This window comes from Mus musculus, chromosome 14 (genome assembly GCF_000001635.26).
Source record: "Mus musculus strain C57BL/6J chromosome 14, GRCm38.p6 C57BL/6J".
Taxonomy (NCBI): domain Eukaryota; kingdom Metazoa; phylum Chordata; class Mammalia; order Rodentia; family Muridae; genus Mus; species Mus musculus.
In genome coordinates this window covers 79,974,800-79,992,926 of record NC_000080.6, presented here as the reverse complement: position 1 = coordinate 79,992,926, position 18,127 = coordinate 79,974,800, and the positions used below count along the sequence as shown (strand labels likewise).

The following is an 18,127-nucleotide window of genomic DNA, read 5'->3' as shown; positions in this document are numbered from 1 at the left end:
CTTAGACAAAGAGTGAGAGTCCTTTAGACATGGAGCCTTGTGTGACTTGGAGATGTCCTGCCCATGAAGGTGATCTGAATGTACTGAGGTGAATCAAATTCATTCTGGGAGGATTAAGAAGGTTTCTACAGGAGGAAAAAAATCCCCAAATTTGACTTGAAACATGTCCATCATACATTCTTATCAGTATCATCAAAACCCAGTCTTAGTAGCGTCAAGTAGAAAGAGTGCATATTGCTGGCACCTGTGCCCATCAAGCAACAATTGATAGCTCACTGTTAGGATCTCAGGGATCCAGAAATACTGTGATATCAGCGCCAGAGGCTCCTCTAATTTAATCACACTATGAACATTTTTGCCTTTCTGATGTTATATAATGATATTACATACTTTCATATTTTCTTGGTGTATGCAAATCTTCCTACTGTACTTAGAATAGCTATGGCTTTGATGTCATCATGAAATTTTTATAAGATTATTTTTAAATAAGTACAGCTGTACAACACTAACCTGAATTTTTTAAGGCTTATTGCTTTGTTCCAAGCCTCTGGTGATTAGACCGACTATTACCAAATACAAATAGCCTACACCCCATCTTGACCCCACACCTCCCCTCCTCTCCCTAGGACAAACACTTCTATTTTACTATGCCTACACTTGATTATGGTTCAGTTTGGATGTATATGCGTTTTGGATTGTATTGAGTACCCAGGCCCTTCATTCATAGAGTGGAAGAAAAAATATGCAAATTTGATTTTTAAAAAATCTAACTGTTCATTTGGTGCAACGTTTGCAAACATTTGCTATGTGTTCTGTATACCAGAGATTCTTCTAAGGGCTGGGGGACCTAGCAACAGTACCACAGAGTCTGCGCTTGTGGGGCTGATAGGCATAAGAGAGTGAAGTAAATGCCGTGCAAAGTGAATAAAATAGGGAAAGGAGGGATGGGGTATAGCAAGCAGGGCTGCATGCCAAAATGAGCTGGTCAGAGAACATCTCTGCAAGGAGACACTGGAGTGCAGAGAAGGAGGGAGGGAGGAGGGAGGGCAAAAACACCAGACTCTCTGAAGAGAAAGTACATCCCCACCCCCACCCCCCAAAAAAGCAAATGCATATCTCTGGACTGAACGACATAGCAAGGCAGACATGAAATGAGGTGGAGGAGAGTGGTCTGAAGTCAGCAGTCACCTTCAATACCCTTATGAGGATTTTGGTTCTTGCTCTGGGTGGGTGGAAACTGTAGAGAAGCAAGTTGGATTAACATGGGTTGGGAGCAGACACTACTGAGTAGAAATCAAAGCAGGAAACTGGGGTAGTGGCTACTGAACTAATCATAGCAGGGAGTGACTGGGTTTCAGTCAAGGGGGATATGTGGCCCACTGTGGAGGTAACCCTGAGACATGGACACATTCTGGATGGCACAAATTATAGTCGAAGAAAGAAAGAAAGAAAGAAAGAAAGAAAGAAAGAAAGAAAGGAAGGGAGGAAGGGAGGAAGGGAGGAAGGGAGGAAGGGAGGAAGGGAGGAAGGGAGGAAGGGAGGAAGGGAGGAAGGGAGGAAGGGAGGAAGGGAGGAAGGGAGGAAGGGAGGAAGGGAGGAAGGGAGGAAGGGAGGAAGGGAGGAAGGGAGGAAGGGAGGAAGGGAGGAAGGGAGGAAGAGAGGAAGAGAGGAAGGGAGGGGAGGAAAGGATAACTGGATAACTGGATTCAGGGAAACGTTGATGTACTTGCACTTAGCAAACAGAAGAAGGAAGTTGGCAATTGACACAAAAGGAGCCTGCTCAGACGGGGAAGTCCAAAGGCTCTTCTTTGAGAATGTAAAGTTGGAGATGGCTTTTAGATATCCAAGCACAGATAATATGTAAGTATTAAATATGATTCTGGAAATAAGAGAGACCTGTGCAAGTAATAAAGACTGAAGAATTTTTACTCTATTAGTGATGTTTAAAATCATGAGATGCAAGGAAAGTAGTAATGGGTATCAATAGGAGAGAAAAACCATCTGAGGTCTGCGATTTGGAAAGGCCTAAGAGTAAAAATTCAAGCAGTGCAGCACTCTCTGCCCAGGACATGGAGAGAAGTTGCCCATGAGGTCAGAGGAAAACCAGGCAGGTGTGATGTCCTTGGAGTCAAATGAGGCAATGGCAAGGAGGAGAGAGAGAGCAATCCAATCAGCTGTGTCAAATGACTCAGCTGGATCGAGTGACTAAGAATTGACCCCTGAAGGGGTTACATGTCGGTCATAGTGACCCTTAGTTGCCCAGTGCCAACAGAATCGGATGAACCTAAGAATATAATGAGGGGATTCATAGAGAGGGAGAGATCCTGTGGGCCTCCAGCTCAGGCAATTCCGAGAAGATTTTTTTAAAAAAAAAAAAAAAGGACACCAGATATAAGGACCAAGTGAGACACTGTTTTAAAAAAAAAATTGAATTTATGAACAGTACATAAATACTGGGTGTGATTTTAAGAACTAAAACCCACCATGTACGAAAAACATGGCTTTAAAATGTCAGCTAGACTAAAGAATCATTGTATTCGATTAGAGCTTTATTACCTTCCAAATACCATGTCCTTACTCCACCCATGCCTACTTGAAACACGAAATTCTCAAGAAATCAGAATTCAGAATTCTGGTGACGATTAGGCAGGGTCTGTTAAGTTTTCCCATCCCATTTAGTTATACAATCAGCCCCACAAAGGGCAGGAGGAGGGAAAGGTGAGACTTGTACACACAAAGGAAAGCTACAGTTTAATCTCCCTGCAGGAAAGAGAAAAGGACGGGCGGTTCTTTGTTCTTGCAGTTTGTAAAAGATTCTTGAGGAAATTCTGAAGCTAATCAGTACATCTTGTTTGATTTCATATTCAAACACACGGAGGGATTTCCAGCACAGAAACGTCCTTCTGTGCTGCTCAGAAGAGCAAACACCCCTGTGGCATCAGAGGAGGTTGTAATTGTTGGAAATAGAGTTTGCTCAGTTCTGCTCCAGAGGCTGTGTTAAACTTTGGTGAAAATGTGAGCACAGGTGAATGGTCTGCCAGCAAGGAGGAGTCCTGAGGCTTAAAACAGGGGTTCAAGCCATGGTTCCTCCATCCTTTGGGGTCCACAGACCCACACACACAACAGCCAGGCTGCCCAACTGAGAGAGCTGAGCCTGAGAGAGCTGTGGGGTTGTACTGGAACAAAGGAGGCTGAGCTGGGAGGACAGACATGGTGGATCCATTCACTCATCTGTTCATTCAAGCAGGTGTGGCTGACAGTATGTTCCAGACCAGCAGAGCTCACGAGAACTATAGTCTACAAACACAAGCTATATATGTCTTATTTGAAACCATGTAACCTAAGATGTATTTCAGCACGTTGTCAATATTAAAAGGCAGAAATAAGAACATTCAACTACCTTTTTTTTTTTTTTTAGTCCACAGTCTTTGCAAACCAGGGTAGGTTTTATACTTCCCATATGTCTTGATTCAGAGACACCATAGCAAGTGTTCAGTAGCCACCTTTGACCAGCAACGGCCAGAGCAGACAGTGCAGCTCTGGACACAGAGATTCCACAAAACCAAATTGCATGCCCTACCTACAGAGCAAGAAGCTTGTAGACTGTTAGGAATAAAGAGGTCTCAATGGCCACTGGGCTCCACAACTCTGCATTTCAATTGGTTGTGGTCATCTCTGATGGTCCCTGTCCATAGAAAAGAGAAGTTTCCTTGATAAGGAGTGAGGACTATACTTAGCTCTGGGTATAAGTGTCCATATACATAAACAACATAACTGCACCGAAGGCTCAGAGATCATGGCAGAAGAGGGAATCAGAAGGGTTAGAAGACCAATGGGATCAGGGAGTTTATTATGAGACTGGGTCTCCTAGAATGTCAGCTGCTACATCCATAATGTCCCACGAATATGACTGTCTAAAAAGGACCTAAAAACATGAGCTGAACAGGAACAACAGTAGACATGCTAACATGGGTAGGGGAAGATAACCAGGACTCAACCCTACACAAAGAATTACAGGCAACTAAGGAATTCTAAAAGCAGGAAAGATGGTTTTCCCCAGGGAAGAGCATACCAACTCATTATCTAATACTAAATGTGCAATCCTGAAAACATAATACAAGTAACATTATACAGATTGAATGTGATATGGTTCTATATTTAAAATATGTATATATACATATATGTAAGTAAACATATATATGTATGTATATATCAATAATTGAAGAAGAAAGAGGCTATAAATCTGAAAGAGAATGAGGTAAAGGAAGTACATGAAAGGGAGGAAATGGAAGCAAAGAAATAATGTAATTACCTTAAATCTCAAAAAATTAAAAAAGTAGTGTTTTTAAAAAAGAGTTCTCATAAGGGGACAGGCCATTAGGAGCCAATTAAAGTCAAATTAAAGGTAACATGTTGGTGGAATGTAAGAAAGTAGCAGCTACCAAAACTGAGCAAGTAGGAGCCAGAGAGTTCCTTTAGGAAGTAAAGTCTGAGCTTCCCAAAGCAAGTGACAACAACAAGAACTGAGACTCAGAAGGAGGGACAGGAAAAGAGATGAGGACAAAGGGAGAGTGTCTGCAGTGTCTGAGACTGAGAAAGAAAACGACCTGTTCTGGGAGCTTCACAACGTTCATTATTATTATTCATTATTAGACCATAACATAGAGTCTACAGAAGAAGATGAGAACTTAGACCTCAAAGCAGAGGGACCAGTCCAGGAGGGCTTTGTGAGCTACAGTGAAGACAACAGGCTACCTCCTGATGAGGATGAGAGTTGTTAAGAGATTCTGAGGAAGGCTTCTTGACTGTCTACTTTCTAAGCCCCTCAGCTGAAATGAAGAATAAAGAAACTGTAGGAGAAAGAATGAGGGTCTTTAAGATCCCCTACTGGATGGCAGCAGAGCTAAGAACTCAGGGTCCTGATCCTGACCCCATGAGGCCCTTCCATTGTTCACCTCGCAGAACACAGGCATGTCAGAGCAGAATCGGGGAATGCCATTGTCCCACATACCTGATGCTGAGTACAGAAAGGATCACAGGAGAAGGTGAAGCAAGAAGATTAAGATCTAAACTGTATAATTGTCCAGAACAGACAAAGTGGCCAAGGCACTGCTCACCTGTCTGAGCTCAGGCTAGCCTGAGGAGAGAATTCCCTCTGATAAGAAGAGAAAGTACTGTGGCTTAGCACAAACTATCTTGGGAAATAAGGAAAGCATCCAGCCCAGAAATCCAGCAAGCGAAAGAAGAAGTCTGCAATGAAGTCTTGTCTTAATATGAAGATATGAAAATAACATTTAAGCTGGACACAACTAGAAGGCAGTCCACATTTATCCTGTCCTCTAGCCTGCTAGAGACAAAGAGCTCAGAGGCTCAGCTTAGCCAGCTGTTAGGTGGGTCAAGAAAAAAAAATGTCATTTCTCTAATGACATCCAGGGTGGGAGCTGAGCTCAGAGCCCAAGTCCCCTGGCTCCCTGTTCACTAGAGTGTAAAAAGTGGTTGGAATCACAGTTCTTCATTACTCTGATATTCCACCATTTTGTTCTCTGTGTCAGTGAATTCTTAGCTCCAGTGTCCTCCAGGACACAAATACCTCAAGGAAGGTTCTGGTCTTAAAATACCATCCATTAACAGAAAGTAATCTAAACAAATCAGGAATTGGCCCCTAAATCCCAGGAAAAGTTAATGGTCAGAAGCTAGAATGCAAACTCTTTCAGCCTGCCCCCCCCCCCCCCCGTCTCCCTATCCCCACCCCCAAATCCCGACCCTCAGTGATAAAGGAACCCAAGGACAAACAAAAGACAGCTTTGTCTCTTTGTCTCTTATCAAGTTTCTTGGAACCAGGCCTGAAGCCATAAGCAAACATTTACTTAATGCTTAATGTGTACCGGGCACCGTGCAACCAGCTGAGGCGTGTGTTAGTTTTCCATTCCATTGCTGCTGTAACCAAGCACGGTAAGATGAGTGGTTTAGGTCAGCATACATTTAGCATCGTATTGCTCTGGAGGTCAGATCTTCCACACCTCTCCTGCTTGATTAAAAAGTCAAAATGTGGTCACAGATACATTTTCTTCGGAAGTCTCCAAGGGGGAATCTGTTGTTCCTTTGCCTTTGACAACCTCTAGGGGACAACTGCTTTCCTTAGCCTGCGGCTCCAGTGCCTGCCTGTCTGGAGGGGCTCCCTTCATGTCACATTATTCTGACACCAGTTCTTCTGTTTTTCTTTCTATTTTCAGGGACCTTTATGGTTACATTGAGCACAAGAGTATAATTCAGGATCACCACATCTCAAAGTCAGGTGTTTATCTAGCTTCAACTCCACCTCCAGCCTTCCTTTCCTTTTTTGTGTAATATCACATGTTCCAAGGATGGTGGATAGCAATTTTTTTCTTTCATTTTTGAGGGATATCATTAGTCTGTTTACCCTAGCGAGGTCAAATCCAATATAAAGTTAGTCATAACATAAGGTAGGAACCAGGTAGATCATAAGTGCAGTAGAGTTGAGGAACAAATGTCATTTCCTGCTAGGGTCATTGGAAAGACCGGGCAGAACAATGGGCTATGTAATATGTATAGGGTACACAGTCTTTGTGACCCATGCAATAGCATCACCCCAAAGATTCAGCTAAAGAAACCATGGACTCTGCTGAGATGAGGTGGTAAGGATGGGGGCCATAGGAATCTCAGCATACCAGGCCCACAGGTGGAACTTTGTATCTTGGGCTCTGAGTTGCAAAGAAAGTAGACCCCCAAAATACATCAGGTAATAGTTCAGGGACAACAGTGGGGTAGAGAATGACTTGGTGAGAGATAGGATGGTACTTTTAAGAATACAAAGATAAACAAAGGGAAGGGAGTTCTCCAGACAGAAGAGTGCAGAGCATATACCTCTACTAGCGGAACACAGAGAGCTGGTGACAGGTGGGTTGGAAGAGCTGAGCCAAGAGAGACACACAACAACAGGAGGGAGACAGCACAAAGCAGGAAGCATGTTTCAGCTGGTTCCCAAGAAGAAGTGGTCCAGCTGGCAGAGGAAATGCAGGCTGGCCTGGAATATTGTCAGGGCTGGAAGTCCAAGGGGAATGAGTATCTGTGATTATGAGTAATGTTGAACTGGACAGGAGCATTGAGGACATCCCCTGGGGGACAGGCTACTTAGGGCCTGGGAACTGAAGAAGCCACTGAAAGAGCAAGAGGCAGATAGAATCCCTGGCATGAAAACACCTCGCTTTACCAGGACAGCGGAATATAGTGACTTATCTACCACAGCACTAATCAACTACTAGATTATCAAAGCCGTAGCTCACGGAGAACAAAGGGGTTCCTGAGATGATGTGTATCAAAACCTGGGAATTTGCCAAGGAAATAGGACTCAAGCAAAGCTGTTTCTCTCCAGACTAAAACTGGTAGTATTACCCTTCCTTATGGGAGGGGCTTCCAAAAGGCCTGGGAGGGGACTCAAGCCAGCTGGCTTAGAGTGGCCTCAGCTCTCCTGCTAAGCCCTGAGACCACAGGACCAAATAGGGCCCCTTCCCAGTTTCCCCATAAAGCCTCAGTTGCGGATCTGCAACGTATCTTAGGCAACTGGGTATGGCCACAGTCTCTGGAGCAATGCCCCATGTGTAACGGACCAGCCGTGCCTACTGTTTGCAAGAAAAGACGGAAGTATATGACAGAGCTACTCAGAGCACTGCCCAGAATGATCTTTCTCCACACAAAATTATGCTATGGTGAAAGAAAATGCCTATTATGCAAAAGGAAAGAAAGAAAAAAAGAAAAGGGAGAAAGAAAAGGAGAGAGAGAGAGAGAAGCAAAAGAGAAAAAATACTTGAAGGGTGAAGACACTGTCAGGTGCTACAAGTCAGAATAGAGGGGACAATACGCTTTCATGGTCTGACCTTGTCACATGAGAAAGCTGGCAATGAATTTGCTAATGAGTGTGCATTTGTCTGCATTATACACTACTCATATTCAAAGAGTAGCCCTTACATTTCTTAAAATGTAAGGGCTAGAAGATAGGAGATCAGCTTTAACAAAGATCTAAGTTTAACACACAGAACTGGTCTTGAGAGACAGACACAGAAAGCAAGAGAGAGAGAGAAAGAGGGGGGGAGCAAGGCACACACACACACACACACAGAGAGAGAGAGAGAGAGAGAGAGAGAGAGAGAGAGAGAGAGAGAGTCATAGTATTAAGTACTTATAACCCCCAAACTATGGCAGAAACAGGCTTATCCCTGTCATACTCAGCTCCATACTCAGCCAGCCTACCTGAATCAACAAACAAACCAGTGAAAGACCTTGTCAGAAATGAAAACAAAAATAAACAAACAAAAGGTGTATTATGGCACCCGTGGGTGCCTCACAAGGTTGTCCTCTAGTCTACACATGTGCTTGTACACATACAGTCGTTATTCTCCCTCCCTCCCTCCTCTCTCTCTTTCTCTCTCTCTCTCTTCCCCTCCCTTTCCCCCTCTCCCTCCCCCTCTCCTTCTCTTCTCCCTCCCTTGCTCTTTTGCTGGAGAAGCCTGAGTGATACCATGCCCAGAATTCTGTTTCAGAAGCCCAGAGCATCTTCCTCCTTAGACCTCTGAAAGCAGACAAAGAGTTTGTGGCCTGAGGTGTAAAGTCAAGAGTTCTCTTCTAAGATAAAAGAAACCCCCAATCAATGCAAGGGTCTAAGTGCCAGGTTTGCCTTTACTCTCAGTTCAGCTAAGTCACCATGTGCTAACACTCGTCTCAAAAAGGCCAAGTGCTGAAAGAAAATATCAATAGAAACTCACATGCCTTCAGCTTTTCTGCTAGGGGTCCTTACATGACTTCCTCAGGGTTCCCACAAACTTAAAGTCAACAGCCAAATTCTTGATGGCGTATACAAGTCACCTAAGTCACTCTGACCCACTTAGATGCAGCCCAAGGAGTGGACAAAACAAACAAGAATGTTTGCTGGTGCTTTAATCTTCTCCAAACACTGAAATATTGAGATGTTTTATCTTCTCTTGCACACAGAGGAGATTAAAAAGCCATGATAAATGGCGTGCTCTCCAGGAGGGAATGTCATATATAGGGCAATACATAATTTCCTGCTTCTTCTACCATTTGGGATAATTGTCCTGGTAAAGTGAAAACAGGGGAGATATTAATTTAAGATTAAAGCACAATTATAAGTTCTGTCATACTGCTAATTTCTTTTAAATGTTCCTCTGAATAGTTCCACCTTTGCAAGATGGAATAAGTACACAATTAAAAACTGCATTAAATAAATGAATAACTGATTAATGGATAAAGAGAACTCTGAAAATACAATAGGCCATGCAAATCCTACACAATAATTTTAACAGGTTATTTTTTTATCCCCCATCTCTGGAGGAATAATGCACGGGGGCTGATGGATAACCTTTCCTTTGGATGTGAACCTGGAAGGAGTATGGTTTCCACTCAAATGTTGCCTAGAGGAGCTTTAGGAACCAACACACAGGCAGGCAGGCACAATGGACCTTTTGGACACCCTCTGACTTCCCCGACCTTGCCATTGCCTTCCACACAATGCCTAAAATCCTGCTTCCCCTTGTCTTCCAGTTAGAAGTCCCGCCATGGTGACTCTACCACGGATTAGGATTTCCACTGAAAGGTACAAAGTTCCTGAAAGGAAAAATAAAACAAACAAGCAAAACTCCTGAAAATGGCAAAGGTTGATTGTCCATTGACACTTTCATATAAATCTCTTAAAATCAATTGCTTTCATCCCAAAACTTCATTGAGGCAAGCATTTGGGGGGGGATCATTTTGCAGTAAAAGGTAATAGTAGGCAGTGAGTTCTAGAGGGGCTGGATGTGGCTCAGTGCTTCAGGCTTGAGCTGATGAATAGGTAAAGGGAGTATGGGACATAGACACAATGAAGACCACTCAGCTGTGACAACAAAGAACTTTGTGACAACACAGATGGAACGCATTCTGTTAACTGGAATAAGACCAGCACTGCACAATCTCACTCATACTTACTATGCGTCTAGAACGTTGATCTTATAGAGCTAGACAATAGAACAGTGGTCTCCAGAGGCTGAGGATGGGTCCATCAGTGAGTACATTGCTATTGGAGGGGCAAGTATTTTATTATTACACAAAGTGGTGACCCTAGATACTAACTATATAATGTATATCTCAAAATACAAGATTTTGAACATTTTCACCATAAAGAAAAAAATGTCAGAGGAGACAGGCATGTTTAACATGATTTAAATATTATACAAAAGCTATATGTATTGAAATGTCCTACAATACTTCATAAATGTATAATTTGACACTTTTGTGTGTTAGTGAAAAATACATTTTAAAACTTGAATTAAGAAACCTAACAAAAAGATCCACATATCCACACTACATATTCACAAAGAGGCTGCAACTTAAGCATGGGCCAAGCCCATGAAGAAGAGAACGAGGAAGTGAAGTCTCAGAACTACAATCTAACCTGCTGCCAACATGGTTGTGTAGAATCTTCATGGTCCATTGTACTTTCAAGCCACCGAACTGGAGCCTAGTGTCCCTGTACCAAATGGAAGTGACTATGATTAAACACTGTTATACACTTGAGGAAGCTGAGACTCATACAAAATTGTTGGGAACTCAAGACCACCCAGTACTGTGGCAAATGGAAGAGAAGAAATTAAAGCACTCACCACATGACCCCAGACCTATGCTCTTTCAACCACCCCCACATTTCCTCACAGCAACCCTAGGTTGCTCTTATCAAACCTATGCTCTTATTGTTCCCACTTTTAATGTCAGTAGAGTTAGGCCTGCAGGGATTAAGGTAGCAGTACCATGATTCAATAATTCAGTGTTCAGAGCCTACACCAACCAGGGCCCATGTAGTGAATGCTGGCTAAGCAGAAGGTGAGGTTGAAGTGAGTGAGGCAAATCTGTGGAGAACAAGAACAAAACAAAGCAAAACAAAACAAAACAAAACAAAACAAAACAAAACAAAACAAAACACTAAAGCTGTCCACAAACATAAGACTCAGGCTGAAATCCTTGCCTCCAGACTCTCACAGGACACTCTGGTTTTGCTGTAAGCCCAGCCTTGAAGTCTTGTTTTCATTGCAAAGCACCTTGCTCTAACAACAACTGATAAGAGCTGCAATTAACGTACAGATGCTGGGGGCAAATCTACTGATGTAAGATCCTGTGGTTATTAAAATTATCACTGATAATGAAATAGCTCACTTCAGCAGGTGCCAGGTGAAGAATTGTGATACAAGTCTCAGGAAAGGGTCTGAGACTCAGACCCAAGGAAGGTTCTCATGAGGCTGGTGGCGGCAGACATAACAGAACTCTGTTCTTTGGGGAACACCTGCCTTCCTTCCAAGCGAGGGAGTCCCTAAGGCAACCCCTCCCTACAAACACACAAAAGCCCTGACTTAGAAAGCTTGGGTCATGTGCCAGCAGTCCCTAACAGCCCCACAGGGTCCTCAGAGATATCCTACCACCTGCCGTGCCCCAGACAGTTCTGTGGTTCTAGCCCTTTTTCAGTTCCCCCGGATGCTTGGACAAGCTGGGAACTCAACACCTCAAGTCTCCAAGACCACTGAGGTAGCAAAGGTACCTACGAGAACCCCTTTGTTCCTCGCCCACCCTGGGCCTTAGCTCAGTCCACATTCTCCATCCTCCTGATTCTTCCCTCTCCTAGAATGTTCTGGTAAACTCACAATCCCTGCTACACCTCACTTTCAGGATTTCGGCATTGCAGAGGGATGTGGCCGTGTCTGTCCCACACGTAACTTTATTGTTTCCAGTGTGTCCTTGGCACTGTGGGGTTTAGGACCCTCGTTGCACTGTCCCTGACAGTTTAGGCCCTAAACACCACACAACCCATGGGGCAACATCAAAGATAAGGGATGCATAAAAACAGTCACCAGGTTACTTCTGCTATCTTAAAGTACTTGGGGACCAATGACCAAAAGACAATCAATAGGTTTACCAGTGTAGATAATTTATTTACATCTTAATGAAAGCCATTAATCCTATAAAACTCATCTAACCCTTCTCCCCGGACACACACCCACAGTTCTCCTAATTAGGATTTCAGTTTCTGGAGTCCAAGAGGAGACATTTGAAGGAGAAGCCTTCTCTAACACCATACAACAGGAGCTTTCTGTTACGGGCAGCATTAAAAAGAGACTTGTCCCCCTGTATTTACTGCATAACATCTGGCCACCCTCCCTATTTTACAGCATCTGGGATTCGAAAACTTCAAACAGAGACAATTCTTAAATTTTTTAAATTTTTAAGATTTATTCTTCTCTCATATACAACATCTTGATGGCAGTTTCCTCTCTGTAGTGGCTATTCCTGGTTGTCAACTTGACAATATTTGGAATGAACTACAATCCGGAATTGGAAGGCTCACCAGTGACCCTTATCTGGAGGCTTGGAGATCCTTATCTGGATCTTGGTTTGAAGATCTTGAGCCATAGTGGCTATGGATTCCAGAAGATTGAATCTCTGAGTTTAAGGAACACACCTTTAATCTGGGCTACGCCTTTCATCTGGGATTAAAGGTGTGGTGGAACACACCTTTAATCTGGGCTCCACCTTCTGCTGGAGACAATATAAGGACATTGGAAGAAGGGAGTCTAGCTCTTGCTCTTGCTCCTTTGCCTGCTTGCTGCGTGAGACTGAGTAACTGCTAGATCCTTGGACTTCCATTCACAGCTGCGACTGAATCATTGTTGGGAATTGGGCTGCCGACTGTAAGTCATCAATAAATTCCTTTTACTATCTAGAGATTATTCATAAGTTCTGTGACTCTAGAGAACCCTGACTAATACACTCTCCCTTCTCCGTTCCCAGTCCCTCCCCCACTATCTACCCCACCCCACCCCCCAATTCCCAATCCATGTCTCCTTTGTTTCTCTTCAGAAAAGAGCAGGCCTCCCATGGATAACATCCAAACATGACATATTAAGTTGCTGTAAGACTAGGCACCTCTCTTCATATTAAGGCTGGACAAAGGCAACCCAGTATGAGGATATGGCTCCCAAAAGCAGGCCAAAGCGTCAGAGACAACCCCAGCTCCCTCTGTAAGAAGACCAAGTTGCACAACTGTAACATATATGCAGAAGGCCTAGGTCAGACCCAGATTGCCACTTCAGTCTCTGTGAGCCCCTTTGAACCTGGGTTAGTGAATTGTGTGGGGATTTTTGTGATGTCCTTGACCCCTCTAGCTCCTACAATCCTTCTTTCCATCTCCCCAAGGGTTCCCCAAGATCCACCTAATGTTTGGCTGTCGTTCTCTGTTTCCATCAGTCACTGGATGAATCCTCTCTGACAACTTAGCTAGGCACCAATCTATGACTATAGCAGAATATTATTAGAAATCATTTCATTCTGTTTGGTTCTCTCCTAGGGCTCTGGGATATCTATCCTCTGGGTCCTGGCCCTCCAGGCAGTGTCAGGGGTAGTCTCCCTCTAGAAGCATGGGTCTCAAGCTGGACCCATGGTTGTCATTGGTTGGCCACTCCTACAATTTCAGCACCACCTTTACCCCAGCACACTTTGTAGGTAGGACAAAGATTTTGTGGCTGGGTTGGCACCCCAATGCTTCCACTGGAAGTCTTGCCTGGTTACAGGAGATAGTCAGTTCAGGCTCTACAGCATTCATTACAGGAAGTCTTAGCAGGGGTTACTCTTATAGATTCCTGAGAGTTTCCATTGCACTAGGTTTCTAGCTCATCTCAGAGATGCCCCCCCCCAACTCCAGATGTTTCTCCTGTACTCTCTCCATCCTTCCCAAACCTGATCCCTCCTGCTCCCTCCCCTCCCCCAACTCCCCACCACCCACCCTTCACCTGCTATATCCATTCTATTTCCCCTTCCCAGGAGGATTCATGTGCCCCACCCATTGTGAGTAAAGGATAATGGTGCTACAATCCTCAGACCCAGGGAAGCAAAGGAGAGTTTCAACCACAGTTGTTTCACATGGACCAATGTTGATCTGTAGCATCCAAATGTTATGAAATACATTTCAGTTTGCCACCGGCCTCACTGGCCTCTGTTACCTTACATCTTCTACACTTAACAAGGTAGCATTGCTTGTCTACTCTTACTATAGGCACGCACGTTTAGATTTGTTTATTCGGGGCTGATCTACAGCAATTTAAAAGTTGTTTAAGATCCATAAAGAGGTAAACGGGGACTATCACAGGCTGTACTGTTTTACAGCTAAGCTCAGGCCACAGCTCCATGAATCTCTGTATTCAATAATTTTTGTGGTCCCCTGGTCTCTGTTCTCAACCTCTCTAACTGAGTTTTCAGTCTAGGGTTGTGTCAGTCCCCATTGACTTTTGCCACCATCGTGATGGCTGCTGGGGTCCACTCCTCTGGAAGCCTCAGAGCATGTCTAGAGGCATATCACAGACCTAGAGGTACAGCTTCCAGGGTTCCTTGGTTTCTTGCACACAATCTTATATGTGCTACATGGCGGGTAAGTGTCCAAGACTTCCAACCACTCCTTAGGAAATGTACAGTAACAGCATGGAATGCCCACCAGGTCAGCAATTCTTTCCTGGAGCCCTCCCTTTTCCACCACAGGTAAAAACCATACACAGCACCTGGGAATTTGACATTAGCCAGCTAAGAGGATCATTGTCTATTCTTGACAGTTACATCCTGTAAGTGGGGGAGAGGGTTGAAGTTTAGTTGCCCATTTGAATGTGTCTCTCACATGGAAGAGGACCCAAGCCCTTTTGAAAGTACTTGTCACTAACAGCAACATGGTGGCATCACTGCCCAGGAACACGGAGGAAAGACACTACGTCTCATCTAAATTTATCAAAGCAAACACTGAAGGCACTGGGGCTTTCCTAAAGATGAGGTAGGAAGAACAAATCTAGAAAGCAAAAATGTCCACAATACCAACTCAAGCAACCACACTGGGCCTGCTATACTACCCACAGTACCCACCAAAGCCCCTCACATCTCTCTCATCCAGAAAGATGATGATCCAGTCGCCTCCTTCAAGCATCAAAGTTGATACCAGTGGTCAGGTTAAAAAAAAAAAAGGCAGGTAAACACGGCTCTGCTTGAATCCTAAAGATGTGTGGGGCTCAATAATTAAGCCCTCCTGTGCTGTGCTTCCCTCTGTAAAGTTTGTATTTTAGGAGAATGAGATGTTTTAAGTGAACAGAATGAATCTGTACCCACAGGATTTCCAGCATCAATCCAGCAGTAAGTGGGAGGAAGATATCTTTGTTGCTATTGTGAGAACACCTGGAGAGACAGGACAGGAAAAAAAATTTAAAAAAGGAAAGCCAAACACAGAAGACCTGGGCTTGTCAGAATAATTAAATTATCTCATGTATTAGGCTTTTGATAAGCATTCATTTAGAGAAAATATTGCTTCCCTTTTTAAAGTACAAGACAATTAAAACCACAGTTTGAAGATATTTTAGGTTCTCAACACTAAAAAGCCTTTGATTCCAAAGCCTGCATGAGAGGGATGGGTGAGTGAACGTGCCCACCTCCAAGCCTGACAACTTGAGTTCAGTCCCCAGGACCAACGTAGTTCAGTGCCTGCAAGTTGTGTCCTGACCCCCACGTGCACGCCCACACATATTAAAAAAAACCTGTAATTTAAATTATCCTTTTAAATATTTGATTGCAAAGGTCGGATACCATCTATCCTTGTCATATACAAACCCATCCTCAAGTCTAGCCAAAATGTCCTGGTAAGTATTCATAAAAACTAACTTTAGGGTTTCACACTCTCTGGCTAGCCAATCCCACCCATCCTACCTCAAAGCCAGGGTTTCGGGACCCTAATATTCACCCTCGTCCAAGAGCACCAACATCTACTAGTAAGCTCAGACCAAACAGCCCAAAGTCATAATGGATTTTCCCTTCCTTGATCTCCACATTGCTCCCATTAACAAATTCTTTTGGCTCTACCTCGGGAACACATCTGGAACCTGACCTCCCCAGCCTTCCTGCAACAACCATCAAGAACCCTAGTCTGGACCACAGGAAAAGTTCCTAACTGGTTTCCCATCTTTCTTTCTCAGCTCTTCTCCCCAGCTTGCGACAGCAGGGATTTTAAAGTATAAACTGAGAGGGACCATCCAGACAGCTCAACAGATAACGACCTTAGTCTGACATTGAGGGTCCAATTCCCAGAACCCACATGGCAGAAGGGGAAAATGTCTCCTGAAATGTCTCTGATTTCCAACATGCATACTGTGGCACACATGTATATACACACAGAGAGAGTAACAAATACAAAATAAACGAGTAAAAGTATTTACTAAGCAGACTTGCTGTGCTTAGAATCTATTTCTCTAATCCACACTCTCACCAGAGCCTTGCAGGGTTTGCTATAAATTAGGTAAGTGGAAAGAAACCGAGGGTTCCATCATCTTCCCCCTCTACTTCATCTCCTTTTAACCACCTTTGGGTTCCTTTCTCCCATTGGCCTCGCCTGAAATTGCCTTCTCTATTCAAGTATTAGCAAACACCTACTGGGCAATTAGTGACAGACACTCAGTACCTAGTCTAGGTCCTAAGAATATAGTAGTGAACAAAATGGATTTTTTAAAAAAGAAAAAATCTGCTCTTATAGAGTTCACATGCTGGTAAGGGTGAGTAGGGAAAATTACTTGCTTGATGGTCGTTTGCCTTTCCAGCTAGACTGGCAGTACCTTGGGAATGAGGACTTTAACTGTCTTGATCTGTTTCTCCCTCCTCAGAACTGTGACTAATTGTTGATGCCCAATCAATACTTACTAAGTAAATAAGTGAGTGAGAGACTCTTGGGTCAAGGTTGGTCTGTGCTCTTCTCAGATGGAATATCAAATCGCTTTCTGCTCTGGAAAACAGGACAGCCACCTATGGAAGAGGCTACTAGAGTGTCCTCATCTGTCCTCACCACACACTGGGAAACCTAGGGTCCAGATGTTTCAGCCATTTCTGAGCTAGAAAAATTGGATTAGAAAGTCACTATTCCAAGCCTTCGGGTGCCTGTCTGTTTTGGCTGGGTGGACATCCTCGTTTCAAGTATCTGGCAGGCTGGTCCCAGTCATGATGTCCACATCTATTCTCACCAGTACCTAGGATAAGAATCCCAGAGAAGGACCTCTTTGCTTTGGCCAGGGTGACATCTTGTCTCCCTTTCCGATGTCTTCACAAAGTGAGTCCATTAAACTGACAGCTATTCTAGTTCATCATCAAGTGATGAAGAATAAAGGCATCCCACCCTGTCCCTGGTGAGGCGAGGAACATTAATTTTTCCAGGGTGGGTCAAGAACCTAACCTCAGAAACAATGCTCAGCATCTCTCTCAGAAAGAGCCTCAGACACCTATAGTCAACATCTAATTACTCTCCTCCCCCCAGTCCCTAAGAGCGAGAAATAGCATGTTTTTTTATTATTATTATTATCCTCTTTCAGTGACAGAGGAAACATGTAGACTCACCATTTTCCTCTGCAGTGTAGATCTGGCCACACTACACAGCTGTTGCCTCCACAGAAAACTCTGAGCAATGGACTTGGTTGCATCACCCTGGGAAGCTGCAAAAGAGGAAGAGAAAGAAAACAGAAATCTAAAGACCCCCGAGCTGCGACAGGACAAGGTGTCAGAGAAATCGTGTGTTGTGCAGCTCTCGGGATGCTGCCTTCTTGCTCTGTCCTTGCAAAGTACCAGCATGCTATCTTTGAGACGTAACAAGCCTTCACACTGAAAGATTCTTTTTTATCTCCTTGGGAAGTTTGGATACCTGGAGACTGTGTTTTGAAATACATATATTGACAACCAATTACATAGCTCTGTCTCTGTGGTGCTTTCGCCTTTGTCAGGTGGCTTTCCAGTGTCGACTGTGATCTGCTCATAGCAGCTTCATTTTCCCTGGGAAGTCTCTCTCCCTCTCAGGGCTTCTCCTCAGCTTATGGTCCCCAGGGGAAAATGATGCTGACTGAGCCTGGAAGGAGACAGAAAGGAAGAATTGGGGAGATGAGAAGTGTGGGTGCCCCATAAACTCAATTACATCCAAAATCCAGGATCTGGAAATGCCTGTTTCACTGTTTCCCTATTCTCTGCCTACATCAAGCTGGATCCAATGTTGCTCAAAGGATAGGCCAAGGCT

The 18,127-nt window shown here is 43.9% G+C and overlaps 1 long non-coding RNA gene across 15 annotated transcripts in view; it reads right to left on the bottom strand.

Moving 5' to 3' along the window:
• Window positions 1-8,790: 8,790 nt before the first annotated feature.
• Gm6999 overlaps window positions 8,791-18,127 on the bottom strand; it is a 93,165-nt gene continuing 83,828 nt past the window's right edge. For 10 of the 15 annotated variants that reach the window (XR_001781406.1, XR_874850.1, XR_874854.1 and 7 more), the window contains 6 exons: window positions 17,461-17,555; window positions 16,774-16,855; window positions 14,959-15,264; window positions 10,466-10,540; window positions 10,000-10,087; window positions 8,791-9,110 (listed from right to left, as the gene is read on the bottom strand). This is a non-coding gene — a long non-coding RNA (predicted gene 6999). Of the gene's footprint in view, window positions 9,111-9,999; window positions 10,088-10,465; window positions 10,541-14,958; window positions 15,265-16,773; window positions 16,856-17,460; window positions 17,556-17,804; window positions 17,963-18,127 lie in introns of all 15 variants that reach the window. The other 5 variants (XR_001781405.1, XR_874852.1, XR_874851.1 and 2 more) reach the window with 5 other exon arrangements.